The following is an 8458-nucleotide window of genomic DNA, read 5'->3' as shown; positions in this document are numbered from 1 at the left end:
TTACTAGGTACTTTTGAGAATTTCAGTGCTCAAACTGTTTTTTTTTTCTTAATTGTTATGTTATCATTTAAGGTTCATTGTTGATGAAATATTTTTAACCATGATTATTTGGTTTTTTTTAATAAGTTTATTTCCTTCCAATTTTTTGTCAAACCTATTTTTAAAATTTGACTAAATCAATTGAAAATTTTTTTAATGGTTTTTAAAAACAAAATAAATAAGTTATGAACGAACTAAAATTAAAAATTTTAATAAAAATATAAACAAAAAATTAAATGTTTGCCTAAATTATTGAAAATGTGATCATAATTCATTGATTATGAGTGTTCAGTGAATTAAACCGGGGGTAATTATTGAATAAGTAATAAGTTATTGATAATAACTTCTATAATTATTGTTGTCCAAAAAAATAAAACTTTGCTCTCTTATTTTACTTGCCTTATTAAAATATAACTTTTATTGTTAAAATAATTTCACAACATAATTCTTTACAAATTTCGGTAAATACTAAGGATTATTTTATAAAGTGTTTTAAATATAAACAATGTGGTATGTAGGCGTGATTTAGTTTCTTTAGTATACCAATATGACTAAAGGAATCTAGATAATCTTTAGATCCATCTAACCCTTGAAAATCTTTAGAAAGAAAAACCAAACTCTTAAAAATGTTGCTAATCCAAGATCCAAGGTGACTCTCTTTACAAATAAGATCGGAAGAGACCGTAGATGCGAAATAGATTACAAAACCTTAATTATAATTAAGCTTAACTAAATTTATTATATTGTCTAATTTAAGTATCAAGTGTATATTATGTATGCAAATGTTGTTCCTACCCGGTTAAAATATAATTTGAATACACAAAGGAAAGGATGAAGGGAATGAATAATGAAAGGTGAAAAAAAGACAAAAGAAGTAAGAATTTGAAACTACTCCATCAAAAGAATAGCTTATTTGATCTTTGTTTTCTGGTTGTTACAACAATCGATATAATTTTGAGTTGACAATATGCGTGGTTTTGAGCCAATTTCAAGCAATCAAGATTTTATTTTCCTTACCAATATGTTTGATTAATTCTGCTAATTTTGAATTTGTTTTCCAATTGTTTCCTTAATTTGTGAGGTACGAAAACTAAAAAATTGAATGCATCTACTTCATGAGTAATTTCAAACGACAATCAAGAAAGTTTGAAATCTAAATATTTGGGTTTGATTCATATATTTTACCGTGTTCTTCCAAACATCATAAATTTATTGTTCATTTCAAAAAAAAAAAAATCATGAATTTATTGTTATTTTTAGAAAACTATGTGTTTATTTAAGTGGTTGATAGTCATATTTAAGATTTTCTTATAGTTCCATCACTTATAAATGAGTCTTATCTAGTTCCATATTATTTGTGACTAGAAAAATATACTTCATTTTAAATTGAAATTTATCTTAATTATTATTTTTAAAAGTTCCACAAACATTTTTATATGGGCATACAACATATTTTTATATAGTTTTAAGTAGGCTAAAATAAAATAAATGATGAGATACATTTTTAACTCCAAATTCGAAAATCAAAAGTATAATTTACATTTTAATAATTTGAAGTTTTTTTTTCTTTTTGATACAACTACCTGTGATAGTGGAGATTTGAACTCACAACCCTTCAGTTTAGAAATCCGAAGCCTTAAATCACCGAGTAGTCAAATAACCTATCTACTCATTTATCTATCACTGTAGTTTATTACACCCAACCAAATAAAAAGCATATAGATTTCATTATCCTACAAGAAACAATGATTTTTGGCCTTATACATAGTTTGAGCTCTTTCTCTAAGCTTTGGACATAACCCTCGTCTCATTATTTGGTATCATTTGTCACTTGGTTTTGCCGTCACCTTATTTTTTCCTAATGTCATTACTTGTTCTTGCCACTTTCCCTCCTTAGAGCCCACGCTATATTGGGTTTTTTTTTTTTTTTTTTTGCCTAATATGATTAAAGAAGAAGGAAAAACATAGCATATACTTTGAGAGGAAAAAATACAAAAATTGTTCAAAAGCCCCTCTCCCTTTTAACAAATAAACAAACACAATAATTTACCTGAAAACCTAGAAATTAGATAAAAACAACGGGCCACCTGAAAAAAATTACTTCGTGAAAAATGTTATAATCGCACAAAATTCTCTCATCGACCTCAATTACAAAAAAACACTCTCTCAAAACTTTATAGTTTATACCACTTACAAAACTAGAATTAGTGTATCATGCCTAAAGTATTTTTAATTGGGGAGATGAATAAAACTCGAAATTAGTCCTTAATAAACCTGATTTTTATTAGAATTAAGAATATTGTAGTCATCAACCTTCTCATTATTGATATACTAAGGTTTTTTCTAATGAAACAAAAAGTATCATATCCAAAGATATGGACATGAACGATATCATATTATCAGGGTAAATTTTGATTAAAAAAATATTATATTAATTTTGTCATTATTTTGTGAACCGCCCTATTGATTTCAACTATTATTTTTAGACGTACTCTGTTTTTGTAAAAATATTGCTACGTGGTTATGAAAGATGAAAAGGAAAAAATAAAAAATATTATTTGCTTGAGTTGGACGGCATTAAAGTGGCCCTACTATGTAAACGAAAGTTAATTTTCTATCATTGTTTGAATGGCATTGCCTCGCTCTTGTTTTCTGTGGTTTTATATTTCAAATTCAAACTTATTGCTGCAAAATTTTTATTTTTATATTTCATTACTTTTATGGTTAAAATTTTAATTTCATATATTCAATTTTCAACTTGATTAGAAAGTGAAATTAATATGCGAACATCAGTATAATTTAGCAGTAGTTAAAGCAGCTTACGCCTTTCTTAGATTTCAAACATTTTTTGGCTAAGAAAATTTATTTGGCATAATAATTTTAAAAGGTTAAATTGGACGAAGTTAAATAATGGCAGAGGGAAAGGAGGAGTTTGAAACTTGAAAAGCTTTTGTCTTTTTGTCTTTGGTTGAGTTGAAGAGAAGGCTTTGGCTGGACCGCTCTCTGCAATTTGAATTGTATTAATGGAGACAGGCGGTTGCCACTTACACAATGTGGGGTTAAAATAAGAAACTTCAAATTCTTCAATCCTTTGTCTCCTCTTCCACTTTACTTTTCCCATCATTTTTCATCAACCAATTTATGAATCAAACTTATCCCTCCCTTTCCTTTAAATGAAGTGAAGTGTTCTAATAATTCAAATTTATTCTGCTTAATTTTATAATAATATAGATCGTTGTACAACTATGTTTTAGTTTGACCTAATAATTCTCTATGTCAGTGGACACATTATTATATGTTGTAAATTTTTAAAAAAATATATCTCCTACACTCAAAAGACAAGAAATTCTTACTCATGTCTCAATATAGTTTATTTTTAGAGGTTAAGAATATTACTTATATCAATCTATTTTCAAATGCAATAAAAATATAGGTTCAATACTATCATTTCTTGGGTTCTACTTTCAACTCGTGCTTGTTTTAGTATTTGTACTTTCAAGTGTCAATTTTAATTTTGGTACTTTTAAGAGTGGTCATTTTGATCCATGTTTGTAAAATTTTAACATAATTTTTATACCGAACAAAAATTTAATACATAGTTATGACTCCATTTGAATCAATTTATTAAGTGTAGTGTCGTTGAAATTATTATTATTTTTTTAAGATGAAAAATAAAATGAAGAGACTAACACAATTAACATTTTTAAAACTAAGATTGTAATTTATCATTTTTAGAATGAATATTAATAATAAGGATGTGTGTTGGAGTGATTTTAGTATAATCAAAACTACTTTTCCACTATCAAAACCACTCCGGTTTCAATGGTTATGTTTGACAAATAAAAAATTGATTTTAGAAAAATTTAAAATTATCTTAAATTAATTTGTAATATATCACTTGGATAATATAATTAAATATTTTTTTTCAAAAACACAACCTAATAATAATAATAATAATAAACAGTTGGTAATCGGTTTCGAAAGTGGAAGACACTGGTGGGGCCGCGTTGGGACTTAAATTGGTTGATGCCAATTGCCAACTAAAAGAAAAAGAAATGGTGTTTGGAATTTGGATGGTCGGAAACGCCGCCGTTTAAAGAATTAATCTGAAAGGTAGGCCAAAATGATTGGATACTTGTGAAGAAACAAGTCAATGACGATATGTTTAGGACGAGAGTCAAATCATATTCATAGTCAATTCAATTCTCTGCATCTTATTTTTATTTTGTATCCACGTTGTCTTTTAATCTTATAATATAACATTTTATTGGATATTCCAATTTTTCTTCTATAAAATGTAATAGTTAAAATATATTTAAATTTACATAAATTTTAATATTAATTTTAAATAATGTATAAATAATTATTGAAGGTTTAAGTTAAAGATATAAAGTGATTTTTGCTAGAGGTTCAAATCTCCCCCTCGCCTATTATTAATTAATTTAAAGTAATAATAATTATTATTATTAGATTTTTCTTTTTCTCGTTTGACATTACAGTGGGATAAAGACAAAAATGAACTTAGACAATAAAATTAACAACTTCATCGTCAGATAATCGTGAAAAGATCTATCTAAAGTTGCCTCCTCCAACCACACACGGCGATGTCTTCCTCTATTTATAGTGAGTAAACTTCACCTCCCTTAAATGTTTTGAGAGATTAATAATTTCTTATGATGAAATCTAGTTGGGATTTCGATCTTTCTTATTGGATCGAATAAGGGAGAAAATGTGCAAGGTATAGTCTCTACTATTAGCCAGGTAAATTCCATATCAATTACCAAGCTTTCTCTGATTTCCAAAGCGTCCGCTTCTTATGCTTCATTATTTGGTGGCGGAGCAAAAATATTAGATAAACTTCTCCTCTATTATCTCTGATCACAATCACACTCAAATTATAATGAAATATTCCAAAATATCTTGTTTCTTTAATGATATATATTTACTTATTAATTGATAGAATTACATTTTTATTATTAAAAAAAAACTACATGATAATTTTTTTTTACAAAAACTACATGATGATTAAGTGAAGATACTATGTGGTAGCTAGTCATTTGATACTAGCGTGTATTATTGGTAGATTATTTCATCCATTATTGAATCTTATTCCCATAATGACCCAAAAAACATACAGTTGGTTAATTGAATAATTATTTAAAGCTATTAAGTAATTTTTGTAACTTTTGTAAACTACAAAAAAAAAAAAAAAAATTGCTGTTATAATTTACATATAAATGCTTCGCATAAAACTTATAATTTCTGGAATTCTCTTTGAATTGAATTATATTAAATAATCAATCTTTTTGCTTAATTTTTACAAAGGATAAATAGATATAATGTGTATTCTTCTTTAAAAAAAATATCCAATATCATGTTCCTTCCTTTGTTTTGTTTTGTTTTTTTGGTTGGAAAAATTCCATAAAATTTACCATCATCTACTCTGTGCCTTATAAAATTATATTGATAAACTCTAAATTTCAGACGTTAACTGATCTATCATGAAAATAAAGTAAAAAAATTAATTAAAATGGAGGAATTTGAATTAGATTTTAGATCAGCAATTGATGTACCAAAATAACAAAAAAAGAAATGTTATAAAAGTTGGCTGATTAGCATGTCATATCCACTATTCATTTAACCTTATAAGATTACAGGGAATCACAATTAAAAAAGTGAATTTTTAATTAAACATTGAAAATGTAATATCATCGGCGTTGATGCAGCAATTGACATTGATTTTTTGAGCGCTCCGTTTCTCTAAACGTGTCAATTCCTGATTGGCTGAAGGAATTCCCCTGGTACAGCCAGCTGGTGAAGGTTCCGAAGAAGGGAGGAAAGCGTAACTAACTGCCGGCAGAGTCCGGCGCCATATTTTTAATTTAGGGAAAGCCGAAGCCCGGCAGAGATCTGGAATGGCCCATATTGATCTCCCACGCCCAATCCTTAGAATCTAAATCCATCACGTTCCGCCACGTGCGATCTCATATGTCCCGCCGACTCCACTGTCGGCTAAGCCACTCGCGCCGCCGCGGCTCAGCCTTATCCGGCTGTGCGCTCACCGTACAAAGAAAAATTTTCAATGGGGGAGGGGGAGTGGCGTCAGGGCGTGGGGGCAGCCGGTGATTTTCCAGGATCTTCCCAATCCCGTACACCCACTTTCACTATAAACAGAAACTGCAATCACTCTGGGCCCCACTTCTGTTAATCTAAGCCACCTGATCGTGGGCCCCCCGGATGTGCGGTCCTGATCTCTCTCATCTGTTCGTAGCTCTTCTCCTTGCTTTACACGTGGAAAGGCCCTGGCCGTGGCAGAGGCAGAGGAAGCTAAAAAATGGTGCGTTTTGAGTTTTGACTGAGGGCTGCTTTCCTTTGCTTTACTTGATGAGTACGCCACCCCAAAGAGGTAAGAAAAAAAGTTCACTCATTTTTTTTTAATTTACTCATTAATTGGTGTCAATTATTTCTAACTCAGTAGTACATGATATTACTAAAAATGTGGAGTTTACTGAAATCTTAAAATGAAGCATATAAACGACCGGGGCAAGAGAGTGGATAATCAAATTAATTAATTTGCTAATAAAAGAATATATTTAAAGACAAAAACTGAGGGCAGTGAATCCGAATGAGATTTTTGTAGGCGTATCTGTGTGCTACCGTAGGGGTATAGGTTACGTACCCCACAGGCTGAGGGGTGGTATAATTCGTACGGACGTCGTCTTATGTCTGTGCCTCGTTTTATTTATTTGTTTTGTTTTGATTGATGGAGTACGGAAACGGAAACGGGGGAATACAGGATAGGATGAATAATAGTTAATAATAATGGTGGTATGGGAGGGAGTTATGGGATTAAATGATAGAAATGCAATGTATTGTAATTTGTAAGTTGTAAGAACAGCTGCCAATTGTTTCAAAAAAAAAAAAAAAAAAAAAAACAGCTGCCAAAATTATTTTATTTATCGTATAATGTATTATGCTTCGGCCTTGTTCCGTTTAAAACAAAGAATATTTGTCCTATTGGGACAGGCCCCCTTCTCGCCCACGCCTTTCCTTCCCTCTAAATAAATTATTTAGAGGGAAGGAATCATATACACACATATCAAATTGAAATTTGTTATTCTGGTGTCATATTTTAATGTAGATGGTATGAAAAGTATAGTGGTATTGTAAAGATTTAGTTACTTGATTTGGAGGGTTATGGGAGTAGTATTGATGAATTGAGTTATGTTACTTGATAGGTATAATTTTCTTTTTTTAATTTTGTTGATGTCCGAATATAGTATGCTAACGTTGTTGATAGAGGATGACATAATTGCTCCCGTATAACGTACAAAGATCAAACTCAACACCAATGTAGTACTCTGTATGACTACACTCTAATGCGTGTAAGTTTGATATCAGTTCAGATGATCAACTAAGAGGAGAACAAATATGTTGTGCAAGTTGTTATATATCTTTGAGAATGATTTGACTCCTTCATTTTATGGAGAAGTGTTTTGGGAGAACGTGCTGCAATAGATTCAAATAATACTTTTGGAGAAACTAGTAAATGTTACGACTAGTGATAAAAATACTTTAACTGACGAAATCATACTTCTGCAGCCATATCACACCACGACCGTACTTCTGCAAAATGTTAGCGGATATTCTGTTGATTAGTCTTAGTCTAAGGAGAATGGACTTGTCTCTAAGACACACGATGACTTTGCCTCATTGGCCTATAGACGTGGGCTTGTTCCCCCCACCTTCGTGTCACTTGGGGATTCACCCACATGTTTCGTCGTATTTGAGCCCATAACAAGTTCAACAAATAAAAGATGATAATTCGAATATCCGACCTTTAAGAACGAAAGTAATTAAGTAATGCTTTGATCGATTGAGAGTTATTCTTTTAAGTAAAGTGAGGCCATGTTGACATGTAATTAAAGAGATAAAAAATATCAAATTTTGCCAAAATCAATTTTTCAATGTCATTAATGAAGGAAATTACTCTTATATACTACATTTAAGTAAATATTAATTTTGGAATATTATCATTCAAGCGACGCACGGTGATGATTCAATATAATGCCATACTTTTCAAGATTACTTAATCGTTTATTTTCCAAAAGAAAAAAAAATACTTAATAGCTTTTTTAGTAGACATTACTTTATACTTTATGGAGAAAAAGAGCAGATGTCTAATTAGTTATACTATTGCCAATGTTGCCTTATTACCATTATTTTAACCAATTATAATAAACTATGTTCAAGTGCATAGCCTTTTTTTTTTTCCTTTTTTTTCTCATAATATGAGATATTCAAACTTCCAACTTTTATAGAAGGGGATATATCATTTACTGTGAATTATACTCATATTATTGTTTTTTTTTTAAATAATGTGCCCATGTTATTGTTCAAAAACAATTTTTATTATTTA

Source organism: Momordica charantia (genome assembly GCF_013281855.1).
Source record: "Momordica charantia cultivar OHB3-1 chromosome 4 unlocalized genomic scaffold, Mcharantia_2.0 BLBB01000004.1, whole genome shotgun sequence".
NCBI classification, from domain to species: Eukaryota; Viridiplantae; Streptophyta; class Magnoliopsida; order Cucurbitales; family Cucurbitaceae; genus Momordica; species Momordica charantia.
Note: the sequence above shows the minus strand (reverse complement) of the source record.